This window comes from Pavona decussata, unplaced genomic scaffold (assembly GCF_977016875.1).
Source record: "Pavona decussata unplaced genomic scaffold, jaPavDecu1.1 SCAFFOLD_638, whole genome shotgun sequence".
NCBI classification, from domain to species: Eukaryota; Metazoa; Cnidaria; class Anthozoa; order Scleractinia; family Agariciidae; genus Pavona; species Pavona decussata.
This window is the reverse complement of record NW_028145871.1, coordinates 29,855-52,402: the sequence shown is the minus strand read 5'-3', so window position 1 is coordinate 52,402 and position 22,548 is coordinate 29,855. Positions and strand designations below refer to the sequence as shown.

Genomic DNA, 22,548 nt, shown 5'->3' with positions numbered 1-22,548 from the left:
ATCCTCTTGGGAAAAAAAAACTGCGCTTTTGACTGGAGTCTAGTTTGAAGTAAAAAATATAAGCCTTTTGGCGGGAAAAATCTGTACGGTGTTTTGGACAGATTTAGCCCTTCAAAAGAACAAGTATGTTTTGAATTTCTACCAGAACCCTTTTCAAAAGTGCAGAGTTTTTTTCCCGGTCGGCAACCCGGCCCTCCTAGACCAAAAAAAAAAAAAATAAATAATAAATAATAAAAAAAAAGGCTAATAAGCACATTTCAAATTTATTAGTATAAGATAGGATTTATAAGCAATACGCAATGTTGTTCTATCTTACTTGATCTTACAAGCATTGATTTCCTTTACTTCGAAGCTTGTTAATGTAAAGATAAGAACTAGAATGTAAAACTACGAGAAGTTGTCGTAAATGTTTTGTTTTATTCGGATGCAGTTTTTGAGTCAACCTCGATTTTTAGCGAATACAGAGACTATGAGTATTCCCCGATCATGACGTACTGTGGACTCAGAAAAGCAAAAAGTTTTTTTCATCATATGGTGTAAGAGAACATGAATTTTTATTTTGGAAAACAAAGATAAAAAGAGATTTCAAGGCTTCAAAAAAACCGCAATTTGAATGTGCGGGAAAATGCTCAAGAGAGCTATTTCACGCTAAAAATCCCACAGGCCTAGGTTTAAACAAAAACATAAAAAAATGTCAAGTTTATTCATTAAAACATGGGCATAGAATTCCACTCCAAATATGGTTTTTCTATCGACCAGCGATTGGTTCCAGCTTCTAATCCATATTCATGACTGAAAGTGCAGAATTCTCGTCAAACCAAACAACTGCTTGGCGAGTGAGGACGTGTGAAGGTGACCTCTGTCGTTGAAGCTTTACTGATACGCAAGGAACAAGCGCCAAAGACGTTGAAGGAAGGAATATTCGCTTCGCTAAGACGCAAACGGTAAGAGTCTAATTCCATTAAGTGTTTTCAGTACGTAAAATTCCGGTCAGTCGATGTGAGCGCGTCCTGGAGTTTCGTTTTGTCGACGTTGCGGTTCACTCTGCGTGGTTTAGAATAGAATAATTCAACAGCACCTTGTAAGAGCTAAACAGACATATAGCAGTGACAGAAGAGTTAACGATAAATAAACTGAATTTAAGGTCTTTTCTGTGGCAAGAAACCTTTTTTCCAAATTGTCCGAAGCGGCCACGTGTTGAGAACTTTGTCCACTGCTTTGTATTGAGTTGAGAAACTTACTCAAGCAAGTTGTACTCTTGAAACTTAGCTACAAATTCACTATGCAAATTTATTAGCTCTCTTCACCAACTTTCGCTGTGGTACCGTTTATCACGCTGTACAAGGTGGTTCTACCTTTTGAGTCTGTGGATGAAATCCTAAAGTGTGACCATTCAAATGAAAGCTACTGAGAGTACTGTCCTATGGTGCCTTTTGTTTGTCATTACCTTCACAAGGTGAAACTCGAAAAAAATTGAATTTTTATTTTGGGCTTTTCTGAGCCTAAAGAAATATCGCACGCTAATGATGATTGTGGTGGCGACGACGATAACGCTATTTAAATTTTAAAGTATTTAGCAAAGCATGCTGCTTAATTTTTATGGCATATTTGTTGAACACAAACTCATGTGTTTTGTTTGTTTTATTTCCAGGAAGGACATTTTCACAAGAAAGAAGATCGAACAGGAGAAGCAGAAGGATCAGAAAAGAGGAAAAAGCATTGAACTGAAGCAAACGGAACAAAGATAAGATTTCATTCTTGTATAAACTGATGATACCTTTGAAAGATGGTGGCGGTGTATGACAAAATTATCGAATCTTCAATTCAGTAACAGTCAATTGATGATCTATTTACTAAAATATAGTGTGTTCAAATTTTAAACTATCAAAACATTTTGTGAAAAGGCAGATCGCGGCGGGGGGATTAAGCTGATATTTTCACGTCATGCAGAAATGCTGACGTTCGAATATACGGTCGCTTAATTTTGAAAACACTGTCGATGCAGCAGAATTTCTTTCAATCCTTCTAAAATATACCAGCCATCTTTTTAAGATATTATTCTGCAGATCAGTTAAGGCATTTTTAGCGTTAACTCTGAGCGATCAGTCCATACTGACACACTTAAACGCCACATTTGTCGCGATTTCAATTTGTTTTCTGTATAGATTTGTCAACAAATTAACTTGCAATTCAAATTGAATTTTTTCAAAGGCAAAATTGGGATATGAACTGATTGAAAATGAAACACAATTGAAAAAAAAAAATTGAAAACGTCAACATGGGAGATCACACAGTGTTGCGCTATTTAGAAGTCGGTTAAATTATTTTTAAGTTATCAGTATTCTGTTGCCAAGGTGGAACTGCAAGTGGTATAAAAGGAAAAGGGAAAAAATTACGCCAGAAAAAAGGACAGCTCGGTCAAAATCTAAATCACTGTTTCTTTTGGAAAAAAAAAAAAATCTGAAACACTTCTAGGTTGAGTTGAAACATCGAACAAGAGTATCAAGAGATGAAACTTGCAATTGCGTTTTTGATCTTAACTGCAGAACAATTTGATGAAATTGAAAACTTCCAAAAGAAATGTTTGTTTTCGTACGTTAATCTAATATTACCCGATTGTTTACAAATATCTTGAAAATTATATATTATTTGGTGTGAAAAATGGAAATTTTGTTGATGGGCTTACCTTTTCACTGAATTACAAAAGAAATGGAAGCTTAAATTTCAAAATAAATTCTTCAGTTTTGGATCACTCTCCGCTTTAGTTAATTCGATATCAAATTGCCTGATTATGTACAAAAATCTTCAAAAACTCTATATCATTTGGTCTGTGAATGGAAATCTTTTTTCATGTTCTTACAAAAATGGACGCTTAAATTCCAAAATAAATTCTTCAGTTTTGGATCACTCTCCGCTTTAGTTAATTCGATATCAAATTGCCTGATAATGTACAATAATCTTCAAACTCTATATCATTTGGTCTGTGAATGGAAACCTTGTTCACGTTCTTACGAAAATTAACGCTTAAATTTTCAAATTTATTACACCCATTTTGAAATCACTGGTGATCCTTGCAATCTGATTGGCTCTAAACAATGCGATTTATTCCCAAATTATACCATTTTTTGCTCTAAATCGCATCTTTTCTTTAGCCCATCAAAATTGAAATGAAGTAACAAAAATAGAATGTAATATTGACAATAAAACTCTGTGATTTCAAAATAGGTGTAATAAAGTGGTAATTGAAGTTTGTGTCGTGCAATTTTGGTCTGAAATCATACTTGTGATTTCAAATCAAACTCATGCTGAGCGCTCGTTCGATTTTGAAATCACGCGCATGATTTCATACCAAATTGCACTCCACTCAGTTCAATTACCATTATTCAGTTTTGGATATCAAATTGCCTGATTACGTACAAAAATATTCAAAACTCTATATCATTTGGTCTGCGAATGAAAATCCTGTTCATGTTCTTACAAAAATGGACGCTTAAATTGTAAAATAAATTCTTCAGTTTTGGATCACTCTCTGTTTTGGTTAATTCGATATCAAATTGCCTGATTATCTACAAAAATCTGCAAAATTCTCTTTCATTTGGTTTGTGAACGGAAACCTTGATCATGTTTTTACGAAAATGGACGCTTAAATTTCAAAATAATTTCTTCAGTTTTGGATCTCTCTCTCTCTGTTTTGGTTAATTCGATATTAAATTGCCTGATTATCAACAAAAATTGCAAAATTCTACATGATATGGTCTGTGAAATAGAAACTCTGTTGATGACCTCGATCTTTTGACTGAATAACAAACAAACTAGAAGCTTAATAAGTTTTAAAATAAATTCTTCAGTTTTGGCCAATTCGCGAGGGAATAAAAATAGAAATCAAACATCTACCCTTAGCAGTTCCACCTTCGTTTACTGTTGTCAAGGGAACACGAGGCCTTAAAGGGGATCCGCATGGAAACGTATATTAATAATCGAATTGCTTAAGTGCTGCGTGGACTTATTTTACAAGGATTTCCTTGATCAAAAAGTTTATTATTTACTGAAAACAAAAAATTATGGAGGATCCCTTCTGTTATTCCTTGTGTTCCCTTTGCATGCTGTAGTATGTATGATAAAAACAAGCGTCTGGTTGGAATGATGTGGACAAAACCATAGAAAAGGTCTCGGGGGCATCTTTTGTACCAAATGAGGGTTAGGACCACAAAAGATTTAATGATTTTCCCACCATTTCATTTACGACAGAGATAAAAAAAATATAAAATTGCAGGTTTGCTGTATTTTCCATTTTTTTGTGTCCGAAATAAGTTCAATTTAAATTGATTTTCGGTTCGGAAACAGGTTTTTTTTAATGATTAAAATAATTACAAGAAGGCATACAAAAAGAGGACTTCGAGGAGCAAGTCATAAATTGGCCACCACAAACGCGCAAAATTCAAATTCATTTCGAAATATTCCTCGGAGAATTTTAAAATTGCATTGTATGTTAATTCAAATTTTCCAGTGAAAAAAATTGAATAGATTATACGTTCAACCGAGTTGTTTACAAAATAGTTCACGAGAGTTTTGTCTGCTGTTTACACTTTCATGTCCCGTGAAAAAATATTATGTAAATCTGACGTCAAAGTGAAATTGTGGGAAAAAAAATTATCCAGTTACAATTTTCCAACTCAAGAAAGATTAGACTTTCGCTATTTTGATAAAAAAGTGATTTCAACCGTCGAAGTAGAAATCTGTTGCACTCTACATTACAAGCTAGCGCTTACGGCAAAGGCACAAAATTCCAAACAATTTCGAAACAATTTTTCCTCAGAGAATTTTTCAATTGCATTGTATTTGAATTCAAATTTACCTGTGGAAAAAATTGAACAGATTTTACGTTCAATCGAGTTGTTTATAAAATAGTTCACGAGAGGTTTTAACAAATCTATTGCACTCCACATTGCAAGTTTGCGCTTACGGCAAAGGCACCAAATTCAAATTAATTTCAAAGTATTCCTCAGAGAATTTTACAATTGCAATGCATTTGAATTCAAATTTTCCTGTGGAAAAAAAAAATGAATGGATTATACGTACGACCGAGCTGTTTACAGAATAGAGTTTTGTCTGCTGCTCATTTTAGAGCTGTGTGGAACAATCTGTAATGTCCTTTGTGGTCCTGTTGACTATAAAAATTGAACAAATCAATGACACAAAATAACGCTTTTTTGAAATCAACGGATATTTCTTACTTATACAGCTGGGAAAATTCAATATTGGGGCTTAGATTAATTTTTCATTGGAGTTTCTTCTTTTCCCATTGTTTCAACCAGACGTTAGTTTTTTTAGTATTTAATTTTATGTTTAAGATCTTGTTCAACTGAATTGGTGTTACATGGGACAAGACAAACGAGTGAAAGCACGTATTTTTAACTCGACCTAGAAAGTAAACGAACCAAATCGTCAAAGACTCAGAGGATTCGAATTATGTTGATATTTGTCAAAATATTATGAAGAGCCGGAAGGTACAAGGAACCAGCTACTATTAAAGTTGTAAAGAAATTGAACTGATATCATCAAAAACTATTTCCAAAAATGAACAATAATTGCACCAAAAAGAAATTGTTTTGTTAATCATCAATCGTCAAAATTTTAGTTTTTACTAGAAAATAAACGAACTGTGACCTTAGTTACATGGAGAATTGTCTTGGGTCTTGGACTGAAATTGTCTTGATATTTTCCAAATCATTGTCTTCAACTTAAGAGCAAACAGACCAAACATTACGGATTTTGTATTGTTATTCTCCAAAATGTTTACTTAAGAAATTCATTCAAAAAGCGCCAAATAAAAATAACTTGATATTTCAAAACAAAATAAAGTACGAAAAGAGTATATACGAACTAGACACTGTCTTCATTTTTCTAAAATGAAACGTAGCCGGGAACAAGTTAGCGACAAAGTACAAAGAATTTGTTTCGATATTCAAAACAACTTTATTTTGACCAAAAAGATGCTTTCCCTCGTTAAATTCGTCCAGTCCTCTGTAACACTGTTAGTTGTTAGCCTGTGCTGACTTCACTTGGTAGTTGAACAAGATCTTTTAAAGCGACATGGTAAGCTAAACGGTTTGCAGCTGTTATAAATTTGGTTTACGTTTGGGAAACAAAAACATACGCGTTTTACTATTGGTTTTTTTTTATCAAAATTTTTGCGATCATCCAATTTTCCCTGCTGCCAAACTGTTTAACGGCTTACCATGTCGCTCTTTTAGCTTACATCACTTCGCAAAGGAAACTTTACTTCAGACAAAAAAATTCTAGACTAAAAATTGTCAACAAAAGCCTAAAGCTTGAAATTTTTCACATAAAGTTTCCTTACGAAGTGGTGTAAGGTTTTTTGGCGGGTTTAAATTTGCAGGGGCACTCTTTGAAATTTTTTTTGTGATCAAAAAATTTCAATGGGTGCCCCGTAAATTTTTTTGCGAAAATTGTTGCCAGGGGAAACGCTGTGCAAATTTCATCAAATTTTCCCGCCAAAAGACTTAGTATATACAGGAAGAAAAACTTTTGTCACACCTTTAATTAGTTAAAAGATTTTACTTAATTAATTAACTTATAATTGAAAACCATTGTAAAGAAAGAAAAGAAATAAAGAACACACAATGCAAACTGAAACAACTGTTTTCATCTTTATTGTCTTTTATTATTAGCTAATAAAATGAACACTTAAAAACTAAAATAAATATTAGATATTAAAATTATTGCCTTGAAAATTAAAAAAAAAAAAACGGCGCATGCGTATTTTGAACGCCCGTATTTTTCTAAGTTTTTTGGCGGGAAAATTTGACATTGTCAAACAGAGTTTAACTAGTTGGAACGATTAAAAAAAAAACGGCGCATGCGTATTTTGAGCGCCCGTATTTTTTTAAAGTCTTTTGGCGGGAAAATTTGAGTAGTTTAAACGGCGGTTACCATAGAAAACAAACTTAGGGCAAAACAAAATGGAAAAAAACGCAATCAAAATGCATTTAGATTTGGCAATATATTTGTTTAAATAAATCTTGTTACAGGAGATTCTCTGATAAAAAACATACTCGGAGTTTTTGTTTTAGCTTGTCCTGAAACTTTGCTTACGACAGGATTACGGCTTTTGCTAACAAAATGAAAAAATTGAAACGCATAGTAGCTATGTTAAACGTTTAAAATTGTCTTCGAGTCGGCCTTTTTATCGTTTAAAAAAACAGTATACCGCCGCGATACAGTTGTAGGCAAATGAGTACCTTGTAAATGGTCGCTAGCTTATTGATACAGTGCAACATAGATATAACTGCCGAACGAGACGAAAAATATTTAAAAATTTCAAAGTACAGTTAAATCGACGAAAACTTTTCAAACCGCAAGTTAAAAGTATAATTCACCAATTGCTACTGAATAATTGCATGAAAAATTTTACAGGAAAACCAAAGCTCTCTATCAATCAGAAGGCAATGGTAATAGCAATAGCTTGAAATTTTGTGGTTTTCCTTCGTTTATTGTTTAAACCACTGACTTTTCGAAATATGTTAATTTGTGTAGGGAGAGAAAGAAAGCAGAAATTTTAATAAATTATCGCAGCCTGCATTTTACTGAAAGTGCAATATTTACGCTAGCGCTAGCAAACACGTGAAATTCCTTGAATTATTTGTTTTCAGCTAACCGCCATTTGTTACCTTTAACTTACACCTTTTTCAATTTTTTAAATTGAGAAACGTCTGGTTTTTAGCACGTTAAATTTTGGAGTAGAAAACATTTCATCTTAGCTAAAACTTCTACAGGGCAAAATCAAATGTAAATAAACTGATGTCGAAAGTGGGAGGAGCTTGGTCCCTTTTGTATTGTGCCTTTTCAGTTAAAAACCGTTAAAAACTAATAGATGGCCTTAGAAGGTTAATTTTACCCACTGATTGAATGTGTTACTGAAAACAGACATTGGTAAAAAGCTGGTAAGATAACAAAAGATGAAGAGCCTTATAAGTTATTCAGAAATTGGTGGTCCTGAAATTGACCGGTGGTTTACATTTTCACTGGGAAAATAAAATTTTTCTTTTCATTACTACAAACTGAAACCCCTGGCGTACTAACTTCAAACTTTTGCTCAGAAAACACGTCTTAAGTGACAATAAAATCCCCATAGAAACTGGTAAATATGCAAAATCTAACTGAACGTAAGAAAATGGAAATTCATTTACATGCAGAATTTAACCAAGTGTGAAGTGACAAATGGCTTTCCACTTTTACTGACAAAACAAACTCTAATTCAAAAATTCTCAAGTAATGAAAACTAACATCTATTCAACTTAAACGAACTCGTAACTGAACAATTAGTAATCATATCTCTGAAATTCAAAGTTTTCCTGAAAACCGAACACGCACAATTTAAACAAAAATCTCAAAAATGACCTGAACTTTTCAATGAGGAATCGTGTCTAGATCGACTTCCAAACCTTACTTTCCCTTACGCAAAAAACTGGCTAAATTTGCAGTAAAACAAGCTCAACTGAGTCGCAGAGACAACAAGTACTACTCTGTACAGTAGAAAAAATAAAGCAGGGCTAAAAATTAAACAGAGAGCACATTCAATTGTTATCTGTAACTTGAATTGCACTCGACGTAACTGACGAACAGTAAACGATTGAACTGCAAACAGACTAAGGACTGTCCTGCTAATGATTTTGCAAACCCTATTCAGCATGAGACTTTTTTTTTCAAGTTCCTTATCCTATGGGGCACTTTGTAGCAGCCCCCTTCGTAGGTTCAAGAGCATAAACACTATGACAATGAAACCTGGAGGGTAAATTATATGTCCAAACTGTTTCCTTTAGTGCTCAAAAAATGGGACACATGACATGGCAAATACTTGACTGATTCTTCCCAGCCGTCATCTTGAGTTTGTCATTTTTGATTTCTTGATTTCATGGCCAAAACCTCAGAAAACTGACTCAAAAACTGATAATCAAAACCAATAAGAAATCTAAACATAAAATTGTTTTGAAAAGATGTAAAAGTAACAAACATACACTTTTTTTGTCAAAAGGTTAAAAAAGTTCGAAAAACAAGGCTGTCAAAATCTTGTCGCCATGGGAAATTTTTACTGACAAAGCAACCTAAAATTCTGAAATTCTCAAGCAATGAAAACTAACATCTGTTCAACTTAACCGAACTCGTGGCTGAAAACTTAGTAATCATGTCTCTGAAATTCAAAGTTTTCCTGAAAACTGAACAGGCACAATTTAAACAAAAATCTCAAAAATGGTCTGAATTTTTCAATGAGGTATCGTGCCTAGACCAACTTGACAACCCCACAGCAAACTAGCAAGGAAACGATATTAATGTTAATAAACACTGAGCATGATATAGTATTTTCACTTCAAAATTGAGTACTTCAAGCTTGCATCTCTTGCCAAAAAGATACAAATGGCTCAAATGGCTACAGATTTTACAGAACCTTTCTTAACTGTAAATTTTTTCCGTACTCAAAAGAGTACAATAATCCTTAACTTTGCACTGGAAAAAATTATTTGAACCTAAACTCAATACCTGATGAAAAATGACAGACAGCACTGAAAGGCGTGAAAACTTCATTATAGCGTACGCAATTTTCACCGAGAAATTAATTTCTTAGGCCCAATCTTCAAATTGTAAGTCAAATTGTAAGTCACATTGAATGAAATCAAATTTAATACAAGCCTGGCCCGGAAAGAACTGGCTAAATTTGCAGTAAAACAAGCTCAACTGAGTCACAGATACCACAAGTACTACTCTTTACCGTAGAAAAAAGAAAGCAGGCCTAAAAGTCAAACAGAAAGAACATTTGATTGTTATCTTTAACTTGAATATATTATTGCACTTGATGTAACTGAAAACTGACGAACGGTAAACGTTCAAACTGCAAACAGACTCAGGACTGTCCTGCTATTGATTTTGCAAAGCCTTTTCAGCACGGGACTTTTTTTTCAAGTTCCTTAACCTGAGGGGCATTTTGTATCAGCCCCTTTCGTCAGTTCAAGAGCATAAACACTATGACCATGAAACTTGGAGGGTAAATTATATGCCCAAACTGTCTCCTTTAGTGCTAAAAAAAAAATAGGACAATAAGGTCACATGACGTGGCAATTACATGATTAATTCTTCCCAGCCGTCATCTTGAGTTCTCCATTTTGGATTTTTTTGATTTCATGGTATGATGAACAATGAACATTTAATCAAAGAGAACTTGATTACGTAATTAAGCTTAGTTTTGTTTTGATTCATATAAGATACGTTTCTGTTCTGTTTCATTTATCGAGTTTTTACGCCCCTATTTTCATGTACTATTGTTCACAGTTTCAATCAATTACGTAGCTAGCCATTCCTGTTTTCTTACCGGTTTTACAACTGTACACGTCAATACCCTTATCAGAGAACGCCCCTTAAGTTTTTGTGGAGTTGGAGTTAGGAGATCTACGGAACAACGTTGGAGTTTCAGAGAAGTTTTATCTTTTTTGGAGTTACGTAACGTTGGAGTTTCTCTAGCCCTTTAGTCAGGTTCAGACGTAAGTTTCAGCTTATTGTATTCAGTTTTCATTTTCCTTTCAATTTTGCTTCTTTTTTTATTAGTCTCGGCCCCCTTTTTGACCTTGTACATGGTAATTTCCCCTTTTAGTTTTCACCGCATGTGCACAATAATTCAGACGAGTTGGTGATCGTATTAAATGCTGTTGAGTCAACTTGTGCAGTTGAATTTTATACTGTGGTTTACACCTCCCGATCTCCAGTGCACAACACCCTGTGGGTACGCGACACATGGCCAAAACCTCAGAAACCCGTTCAAATTGACTCAAAAATATTCAAAACCAATAAAAAATCTAAAAAAAATGTAAAAGTAATGAAGATACACTTTTTTTTGACAAAAGGTATAAAAAGTTCGAAAAACAAGGCTGTCAAAATCTTGTTGCCATGGGAACATCAAGTCACGTGAACAATTAGATGTAGAAAATAATTGTTCTCAGATAAATTTTACTGACAAAGCAAACTAAAATCCGAATTCTCAAGTAATGAAAACTAACATCTGTTCAACTTAAACGAACTCGTGGCTGAAAACTTAGTAATCATGTCTGAAATAATTCAAAGTTTTCCTGAAAACAGAACACACACAATTCAAACAAAAATCCCAAAAATGGCCTGAAGTTTTCAACGTGGTATCATGCCCAGACCACCTTGACAACCCTACTGCAAACTAGCAAGCAAACGATATTTATATTAATAAACACTGAGAATGATATAGTATTTTCAGTTTAAAATTGAGTACCTCAATCTTGCATCTCTTGCCAAAAACATACAAATGGCTACAGATTTTACAAAACCTTTCTTGACTGTAAGTTTTTTCCGTACTTAAACAATAAATGTCATCCTTAACTTTTCAATGGAAAAATTTTTTGAACCTGAACTAAATAACTGATGAAAAATGACAGACAGCACTGAAAGGCATGAAAACTTCATTATAGCGTATGCAATTTTCACTTAGAAATTGTCAGTTCTCAGGCCCAATCTTCAAGTTGTAAGTCGATCACATTTGAATGGCATCGAATTTAATACAATCTTGGCTTGGAAAGAACTGGCTAAATTGGAAGTAAAATAAGCTCAACTGAGTCACACAGACAACAAGTCCTACTCTTTGCAGAAGAAAAAATCAAGCAGGTCTAAAAGTCAAACAGAGAGCACATTCAATTCTATCTGTAACTTGACTTGCACTCAACGCAACTGAAAACTGACAAATGGTAAACGTTTAAACTGTGAACAGACTCAGGACTGCCCTGCTTATGATTTTGCAATCCCTGTACAGCCTGTTTTTTTTCTGAGTTCCTAAACCTGAGGGCACTTTGTATCAGCCCCCTTCGTCAGTTCAAGAGCATTAACACTATGACAATGAAACCTGGAGGGTAAATTATATGCCCAAACTGTTTCCTTTAGTGCTAAAAAAAATGGGACAATAAGGTCACATGACATGGCAGCCTTCTTGAGTTCTCCATTTTTGATTTCTTGATTTCAGAAGACCATTCAAATCGACTCAAAAATAATCAAAATGAACAAAAAATCCAAATTAATAGTAACGACAATACACTTTTTCACAAAAGGTAAATCAAGTCACGTGAACAATTCTGTGTTGAAGAAAATTGTTCTCAGATACATTTTAGGAAAAGTCTCCAACTTTTTTGGTGTTTGTTTAATATTAAGAAATTTATGAACGCTTAAAGTCAGCGCAGGCACTTTGTACCCCTCTACCCCCAAACCAGGCTGAATAGGATTAATATTTCATGCATGGAAATAAACCAGTTTAAGTCACTTTGAAATCATGTCTCAGCCCTAATCTTCAAACAGACACGTAATGAGATTGATCAAAATATGAAAATACATTACAAGAGGACTGACGTATGGGCTATGAGATAGCTAGTCTCCCTAACATATCAAAAACCAGCCACTTTTGAACATCACTTAAAAAGCTTTCTTATCAGGCACATAAACTGACCAGGAAAGTCAATTTGACACAAACTGACAAAATTAATGTAACAAAAACACTGAGGAGTGCAGGGCAAATGACCTTTAATAAAACAGTAAAAAGAACCAAAAAATCCTTCCATTTATGAAAGCAAGACTACAGGCCAACATAACAAGCCGGCCGCAACAGCTCATTACACAATGGCCGTAGGCAGCCAGTAAATTTACTGAGAAATTATGATTTTTGAGCTTCACTCTCTTTAGCCAAAGCTGCAGTAGAAAAAGAACAGAAAATCACTAAAAATCCAGTCTTGAAGTCAGTAAACGTCTTAAATCAAAGAGACAAAGATCCGCAGATTGCCTGACACTGGGTTTCACTTGAGATCCTGTAATCAAGTCTCCGGTTTACACTGAAGATGACATTTGGCTTAACTCTTTGAGAATGTAAATATTATTTCAAATTTTAACCAAAAGCTAACATCATCATCATCATCATCATCATTCTTTGACTGCAAACGAGAAATTATTCATCACTCCGCTCAAGGAATCTTTGTTGCTCATTTGAAAAATGTCCAATAATTTACCAAAAAATCATGTCTCAACTCCTTAGTGAAATCTGAAATTTTAGTAAAATCAACTAACAACATTGAGAATCACTTAGAATCAAGCCTAAATGTCAAAATTTTATTAAAAGCCGACTAAATTTTTAAATGGGATTAAAACCGTGAATGGTGGCCTACAAACACATGTAGTTTGAGCAAGAAATAAACATTGTAAGTGATGTTCCAACTTCACATTTTAACAACATGAAAGTGCAAAAAGCAAAATAGCTTTTAGAGAAATCACTTGAAACACCAGAACTTGTTGTCAAACAAAAAAAGCTGTTCAATAAAAAAATAAACAAATAAAAACGCTTGTTTGTCTTAAAACCCTTATTTAGTGAAAAATGGCAAAAGGACAATATTGTGCAGTTCCAGAAAATATCCATACTCTCCCCATGGAAGGTTTTTTGTTTTGGGCTCTCCCTCCCCCAGGAAATTCCAATCTAGCTTATACGTTGCTTCTAAAATTTTGACTTTTAAGGAACCCCTCCCCCTAGGAATTTCCAATGACCTTCCTTGGGGTGGGTATGGATTTTTTCTGGCACTGAACATTTAAACTTTAAACAGGACCGAGAATGTCTTCAACATTCAACAGAAAACATCAAATTAAACAGCAATAAAAATTTTCCTTGAAAACAGATGAATGGCTCTTTTTGATTTTTGAAGAGAAAACACTTGTTGTCCTTAGAATCCTTACTGAAAACTATGAAATTGTGAGACCTTATGAAACTTAAACAGACTGTAAGACATTTTAAATGTAAGCTCCTTCGAGTCAAGCCTAATGAATATATGCTTCCATCCGAACAAAAAACATTCAGTAAAACCAGCCTAACTGAAAACACACAAATGTCCTGTTCACCATATACATGTGTATATAAATTATGTGATATCTCCATCATCAGTTGAAAATCTGACAAATTACTACTTGAAACGGTACAAGCTGTTTTCAAATTCTGAATACCATTTTCACAGAGAATGCATCTCTCAACATGAATTGAATGCAAAATGGTGTATGGTTAAGTCCGTACTAAGAAATAATTTTTAGCCTTAAAATACTGAAAATAAGACAGCATTTCTCTATCTCAGAACATTTATTCAAAATGCGCTAAATTCAATTTACAGATTCTAAACAGAAAACGATCAAGGAGAAGCAAAGAGAAATGGTTTTTAACTTTAAGGTTGCACTGGATTGGCTGGGATGAGGATAAACAGAATAACTTCTAGATTTCTCATTTTGGGTAAATACGGAAATTCCTCTACATCAGAATCTCCAATTAAAGCTGAGAAACAGGCAACATTTGTCCAAATTTGCAGATAGATTTCAACTTTGCAATAGTTGGAGGGATTATGAAGCTATAATAAGAATACTTGAGAATGATGTACTATTCAGTGAGTGACACAGACATACTCGGTTGAAGGCAATTGATCTGAGTGCTCCTATCAGGAGTTGAATCTAAGAACTTCCAATAATTGTTACTAGTTTGGATGTTCTACCACTGAGCTACAGGAGAGTACAGTTTTCAAACAGAGCTACAGGAGACTCTTATTGAAAAATGCCAGCCTATGTTAGAAAGATAATAATAATTATTATTGCATCAAGTACACTGAGAAAATAGTGCCCCCGCTCAAAACTCTTAATGAAATCGGCCTAAGATTTCTATGCATAATCACTTGTTCTTCAATCTCGTTAAATCATCTGTTATTGTAAAAATCATTGCCGAAAGGCATTTTTTAGAAAAGAGCAAACAAAATGCCTCATAGTTTTATCATGAAATCCTAAAGTGTGACCTTTCATATGGTGCTGTATATTAGTTCTAACTTTTTGGATGCGCAATTTCAGCTTTCGCATTTTCTCTCCCAAAAAATTATATTCTAGTCTGGCTTCTTTATATCTGTGATTGCACTGTATCTTGAAAAGAAAGACTTTGTTGTAATTGTTCGGTTGCTAAAAAAGAAATAAAACTGGAGCATTAACTACCACATTTACTCTCACGTTCAGGCCATACTTGTGTGAAGGCTACACGTGGTTGCCCTAAGCTGCATGCACACTCCAACTATCACCCAATGTGCCCACGTTTTAACTGCAGTATAAATGCTACATGTAGACTACACTGTACTTTTTGCGAGACAAACAAAATATACAGATTTGCTTGCGTCTAAGCTGCATTCTTTTTAAACTTTAAACCTTGTATTGTATTTTGTTCAAATTTGTATGGCATAACCATGAGTAAATACGATAGTCTTACTGCGCTTCTTAAAGTAAAACAAGTTTCTCTACCTCTACTTGAATTGCTTGCCCAGTAACGGAGATGAGCATCTTTGCTGCTTGTCTGAATCTCACATCTGAAAGTTCCTTGTATCCTTTATAGAAAGAGAACAAAAATACATGTTGATCACCAAAATTGTGTAGTATGTAAGACAAAGACTGCCAGCATTGTAATAAAAAGTTAAACTGTTTTGAAATGTGTAGGGCCGGCAATTTAAGAGTGTCTCAGCTTTACACTCCCTGTCTATGACGTACGTCGGATCGATAATATGGTTATTTTGTGTTGCTAGTTTTAAACTGGTTAGTAAAGGTGAATAGGACAATTGCAAAGCCATTCTACTCCTTCTTGGCTTTTAGTCTAAGATCGCATTCACTTGAACACATTTCAGATTAAAAGTAACAACCTCTATGTTTCTCTCACTAAATTAAATTAAATTATTTTCGGGGGACGAAGCTACAAATGTCTGCTTGCACACAATATTATATTACAGACCTATTTTGTGTCCTGATAACTCCAAAACCTCTTATGAAGGATTTTTAGCAATTAATGTATGCATGTATTCTTATTCTGGAAGAGGGCCAATCGGATGCACACTAAGCTACAATGGTGGCTTCGGATTGTCCATATTCAGGATAAGAATAAGCAGAAGAGCTGTTAGATTTCTCTTTTTATGTGAATTTGGGAATTTCCAAACTTTTGCTGATACACGACAATTTAAACACTGCTTTGTATTCCAGCAACTCCAAAAATTTCTTACGAGGGATATCTAGAAATCATTGTACCCAAAATCGGACCAATTAAGCACAAACGCATTTACTATTACGATCATTCCAAACAGCTGCCCCTGCATTGTGGAACAGTCTGCCTGCAAGTGTCAGCAAGTGATAACGTTTTGGTTTTTAAATGAACAATAAAGACTTATTTATTTAGGATTAAGGCTTTTGCTTGTTATAGTTAGATTGACTACTTTTTAGGTTATAAATTTTAGGTATCCTTAAGCATATTTTATTGTAAATTATTGTTATTGGTAGTTATAGCTGTACGGCACATTTGATCATATTCAGATGTTAATTTGCGCGTAATAAATAATAAATTATTATTATTATTATTATTATTATTATTATTATTATTTTGCTTAAACAAACCAATAATGACTCACCAAAAAGTAGTTATAAATTGAAGGGGTAGGAGCATAACGGACCTATGCCGAATTTCAGCCTGTTTTTCGATTTTGCTCGGATTTGTCCGAATTTTTGCACGTGAACTTCAATTCGATTGAAAAACATTGTCCAGTGTTTTTTTCTGCCGATTTGTGGTTTGTATCGGGAATTGTTACCATCTTCTAATAAAAAATCGATAACATTATAGTCACTATGGATGGCCAAAAGGACAATGTATTGGGTGTTAATATTTGTATTAAATTTAAATTTGTGGTCTTTGAACCAAGGCACACGAAAGCGGTCTTTCTCGTGGGAGAAACGAAAATAATTCTGTTACTCTTTTATTTGATTCTGTTACAAACTACTACATGCGTGACAGGAATGTAAGAAACGCACAACAGATACAATACGTCATCAAAATGTCTGCACATTTCTCGGCCACAGTTCTCACCACTAAAAAGTCATTTTTATATGTTCGCTGGCAATGTATTACCTTTGGCAGCACATAAATGCTTTGTTTATCATTTGATTGCCATGTTGAAATGCTTTCCTAAGTGTGTTGCACAGAGGAAATCTATTTTCGAACAGTTCTCACCCCATTACATAAATATAATTCAAAATTCAATCAGTTTCTTTATTGCGACATGGGTGAGAACTGTTGCCAAAGTACTAAGGCACACTTTTGCTGTGATCAAAAGGGGTAGAATAGAAGGGCAACAAATCAGTTTTTCATTGAGAGAAAAGTTTATCTCGAAACGAGCCATTTCCTTCCCTGCAACACGATTTGAAGTAGCGAGAACTGAGGGCGAGAACTGTTGCGCATTGAAAGAAAACAAGTTCTATGTCACCCACTGCGTGAGTTACGGCTTTACTGGCTTTCAAGAGAGCGGTATTGGAAGAAGTGCAGTTATTTTCCCTAACAGTTAAGTGAAAAGTTACAACCATGTTAATGAAATAATGTGACAGCGCGGTCCGAGTCCTCTTAACCGACGAGTACGACTTGGACAACATCTCTAACAACATTACCCTTCCAGGCGCGTTCACTGGTAAACAAGCAAACCACATCCCCCCCCCCCCCCCCAACTCAATGTTGTTTTCTGGGTCGCGAACAGTCTCCTGGCAAGCGTCACCTTCCAAATCAACATTGCATAAGGTGGAGGGGGGGGGGGGGGAGAAGTTACTGTCAGTGGTAGAATTATGAAGAGAGAAACAGTAAGTGAGTGTTTTTTTCATCTGTTTTTGGTTGTCATTGCATAGGGGGAGGGGGTGGGAGAGAGAAGTAAAGTTCTGTGGTAGAATTAACAAGAGAGAAATAGTAAGCAAGTGGTTTTTGCGCTGTTCGTGTTTGGTTTTCTCAAGGAGTTTTGTGCCAATTGTAAAACTGCGAAATGTTTTTAAAACCTGGGAGAGCAAAAATTCTGACAAATCCGAGCGAAATGGAAAACCAGGCTAAAATTCAACATAAGTCGGTTATGCTCTCAGCCCTTCATTTTATCTGTTACGTATGTATAAACAACCAACTCACCTCTTTTGAAAGTAATTTCTAGGTTGAGGCATCTTTCATGACTTCTCATCCCTCATCTGAAATTTACCTGGAGAGAAAGAGTTAAATAGAGGATCAGCACCTGGAAGTGAAGTAGTAAGGGACAGTTCTGAAACACTCGGTTCTTGTTCAAGGTCAAGTCGTGAGCAGGCACATTTAAGGTGCATTAGTGTGGTTCTAACTTTTGAGTCTTTTGGTTAAAATTATCATTTAAAATTTAATGAAAAGTTGCTGCAATTCTTTTATTTTACAAAAAAATTTTTTTTTCAAAACTCATTAACTCTGGTCTGTGTTGAACTTGCACAGTCTTCAGAGTAAAGGGTCTTCTTTGATGTAAAATCAAGGGCCACAAGAAAACTGGGGTGAGATCCATTCCTGAACCTTAAAAAGTTCCTGTCCCATACCCTTGGGCCAAGGGCCCTGAAATTACAGTGAAAAGGAGTATCTCAGTAGCCATGAAATTAGAAAACATCAAAACAAAACTCACCATTTAAAACAATGTCATGTTTAAGGTTAATGGTGTCCTTGTTCCTTGTATTCTGACTGAAACTAAAACATTACAGAAAATTTAGTACAACTTCTTACTGCCCCACTTAACATGAATGATTATACTAATGGGGTAGGACTGAGCAACACATTGCGCATTGATTCAATTTGAGATCAAAAAGTTGTTCTTTGTTCCCAAAAGTATCAGTGACCTGTCTGGGATAATAATCCAACAGAAATCCTGAAAAAGACTGTTGTTTAGCCAATGATCTTTTTACAATAACTGCAGAAATTCTAGCATGCTCACTGGCTAGTTTTCATTGTCAATAAGCCGACGGACACATGAATTTATAATTTAAATGTGGTGTTGACCCAACAAATGAGAACTGAGAATTTGAAAACAACCAAATGTCAATCTGTCACTTTTCAACGTATAGAAAGTCTCCCTTTTTCTTTCCATTAACCAATAAGAGAGCAAGACAGGTTTTTGATTTTGACCATGCCAGATTTAATAAAATTTACGTTTCCAGCATTTTTATCCTGTGTTTTGACTTCATTTTGTCCCTTCTGGCTTTTTGTTGTAGTAAAAAACAAATTGACGTCAGTTTTTCATGCATCTGTCCTGTTATTGATCAGAATTTCATCTTCATAACATCGTCAAAGTAGTCTGCGGATCCACTCCATTCCACAGCTACGTTAACAATGTTATGACATGATTCAAGATCAATAACAGGACAGACACATGAAAAATTGACGTCAATTTCTTAAGAGTCTAACAACGATTACACTTTTTGTTAGGCATCAATATTTATGCGTGCAGTCACATGCACTGTGGGACTTTCTACCACTTGAAAATCACACAAACAGGTCGATAAAATAGCAAATGGTGGATCCAAAGAAAGAACTTGCAGAGTAATTTCTTCCACTAAATTTGACCTGCCAATCAAAAGGGCACTGTTATGTTCAGTTATCCTTTGCTGGAAGAAGCCGTAGTAATAGAGGTGGAAACACTTGGTCATCGTGAATGACTTCAGTTTTTCATCCAAACAAATCCTATCCAAGTTTTTAGTTTTTGACACAAATAATCTTCGGTTCTTTAGGAATTTCCTTAATAGCCACAGCACTTGGTTTCCATGCATGGCACAAACAACCCATCTTAAAAAGCCATAACTCTAAAGAATCTAAAAGAACTTGTCGTTGTTGAGCACCAGGTACAGTATGCTGACTTAGTTTACCCATTGCAGCCCACGTGTTTTTGACATTTTCACAAATTGGCATTTTGTTAATTATTAACCTAATGTGCAGTAAAAATAGACAACTTACTGGGTCAAAAAAACAGCACTCCTTTGGTCTATAATAGCTAGAATTTCTACTTGTCGAATAAAATACCATAGCTGCAAATTAAAGATTACTCGAAAAATAAGCCTGAAGGTAAAAATTTCGATGAAATTTGATCCTCGCGCCACATGGCAGTAATTTGATCCGCTCTCGAGAAGACGTGTTTGTTTACGCAAGATTAGGCAGTCGTCACGTTTCATCAATGAAAATAGAAAGAAAAACAGGCAATAAAGCTTTCCTAAATGAAAAATTTATTCAAATAAGTCTTTGTATTGGTCTTAGTAGAAAACGCGTATAATTTTTGCCGCGAGGCGACCGACTCGCAAGCAATTTGAAGCAATTACGAGTCAATTTTGAAGCGAATTTATCGACCCGTGCGGAGCACATTTTTCAAAACTTTTGCGAAAACTGTTCGGAATACGAAGAATCGATCAATTAGAATAGTATTTCAGTACAAATTCACAATCAAACCTGTAATTCTTTGTGAGTTGCATTGCGAGAAACACTCGAACATCACCAAGAAAGTCCATGGCGAAAACAATTATTTGAGATGTCCGCCAGCTCGTCGCCTCGGTAAAACTACAAATTTTCCTCGAAGCATAATTTCTCCGCCGTTAATGCTTGGATTTCTGCTGTCGAAACTGTCGAGTATTCCTTGAAAGTTTCTCTTTCGATTTACCGTTTCGAAAAGTTGTGTTTTCCTTCCGAAAACGCGAAATTAGCGTCTTGAATATTTAAGCCTGAAGCGCGCGGCCCGCCATGATGGCTGAAATCAGATATTTTTCGGAAGACAAAAACTTTTTGTGTCTAGACCCCCCTAAGACCTAAAAATATATGCGCAGTCGGTGGATTCTGATTGTTCAGTCTTTTCCAAAGACAATTAGAACAATAGAGGACAAAATTATCCCTTCTAGGGGAGGGAGAAACCCTTGCGCGTTGCGTGCGAGAATTCGCGGCCGGTTTTGGGCGCCTCGGCTGTTAATGGGTTAAAATTAGATAGATAGAGTTACGGGTACAAGCACTAGGATCAAATTAGAATTTAGTCACTTGAGATGGTCTATTCCACGTCCAAAGTGGGTCGTCAGCAACGGTTTTGTGTCATTATGTGAGAAGACTGGATACACAGGATGAGCAACACCAAGACAACTGGAATAACAGTGGTAAGAGGTGAGCTCATTGTATGTGCTAAATCACCTGTGTGGGTTGGTACCAAATCAAAATCTACATTATGCTGACAATTTAATAATTTTAATGAAAAATGTAACACCACACTAAACTTTACGTCCATCACAATATCGATTTTTTACCAACAAACCTAAACTGATTTCTTGTTTTATTTGGTTCTAAAGCTCGGTACTGATGCCCTGCTATGCGGGGCTTTTAACAGTCTACTTGAACCTGGGGGGGGGGGGGGGGGGGGATTAGCGGTGTTTACCGGGGCCAATGTTAAGTGTATAAAGTGCACTTTGCCAAAAGTGTGTGGCATTGTCATATTGGCTTTGGCGGCACAAAGCGCTTCTTTAGCGTAAACTCTAGTTTGCTTCAATGTTTAAAAGACTGCGGAACTGGGACAGTAGGTTTTTAAGTTCAATGTCACGTGTAAAGTGTATTCTGAAATCAAGAAATTCTCTATCCTATTTTAATGCACACAGCCTCTGAAGGTTTCTGTAGGCCTCGTCTTTCTGGTTTATAAAAGCCAGCTTACCTCAACACATGTTCAAGGGTCGATGTTTAGCACGTCAAGTACGTTGGCGCGTAACATGACTTCCACACAAATTTACGAGGACAGGGACTTCAAAAGCCTGCAAAGAAGATAACACAGATTTGCTTGTCAGATTTAAACCAAGTTTAGGAAACTGAATCTAGCAAAAATGGAACATACTTGAAGCAAAATACCCCGGTCGAGATTTCGTGGCCATGTTGGATTGTTGTTCATGCAAAGGATCTTGGGTCCATACCGGGCCCATCAAGAGCACGTGACGAGAGGTCCGCCCGAGAGGGGAGGGGAGAGGTTGAAGATCGCACCTGTATTTGATTTAGAATGCAGTTCCACGCAATGGATATTTCGATTGGTAAATATGTCGATAAGTTATGAAACTTTCTTCAGAAAATAATGCTCTCTTAAAACCAATACGGTTCATCACAAGACGGTAAGGTCAGGGAATACCATGGAGGAGAAAAGAGGGGCTTTTCTTTGGAATTAGACATGACATTGACATCTACATGAAACGTGACCTGTGATCCGCCGCCTCCACCACTCTTCTTGACTTTTAAGAAATAAAAATCTCAGCCAGCTGTAACTGCGATGTCTATCAACTAGCCAGCAAGCAAGTCAGCTTGTAGGTACGCAGCATCTTCCCGAGACTTAATTTGTTTATGTATCTTTGTGTCACCGGCAAACATGTCAACATGGTTCGTCAGGACCAATCGGGCAAGTTAGTTAATATATAGATGAGAAAAAGCATCGGGCCTAAAAGTACTCCGGAGCTGACAGGCAGAGGATCAGAGGTTTCACCCAGCACTGTTCCACGTTGGTAGCGACCCATCAGGTAAGAGCTAAACAACTGCAAAACGCTGCTTCCAAATCCGAAAGCGCGCAACTTTTGCAGCAGGTAGCCATATCCCGATTTAGTATAAATCTACTAGTGTTCTATCAC

The 22,548-nt window shown here is 35.5% G+C and overlaps 2 long non-coding RNA genes across 5 annotated transcripts; one reads left to right on the top strand and one right to left on the bottom strand.

Moving 5' to 3' along the window:
* Positions 1-96: 96 nt before the first annotated feature.
* On the top strand, positions 97-4,430 carry LOC146449129 (uncharacterized). The gene is made up of 2 exons (XR_014860742.1): positions 97-944; positions 1,652-4,430. It is a non-coding gene; the product is annotated as an uncharacterized LOC146449129 (long non-coding RNA).
* Positions 1,824-22,260, bottom strand: LOC146449128 (uncharacterized). Of its 4 annotated transcripts, none has more exons than XR_014860741.1 (6): positions 21,774-22,260; positions 21,597-21,693; positions 18,551-18,616; positions 18,050-18,116; positions 15,376-15,458; positions 1,824-5,168 (listed from the first exon to the last, which is right to left on the bottom strand). It is a non-coding gene; the product is annotated as an uncharacterized LOC146449128 (long non-coding RNA). The 4 variants fall into 4 exon arrangements; XR_014860740.1 differs by having other exon boundaries at positions 18,555-18,616; XR_014860739.1 differs by lacking the exon at positions 1,824-5,168 and having other exon boundaries at positions 6,648-15,458.
* Positions 22,261-22,548: the final 288 nt, after the last annotated feature.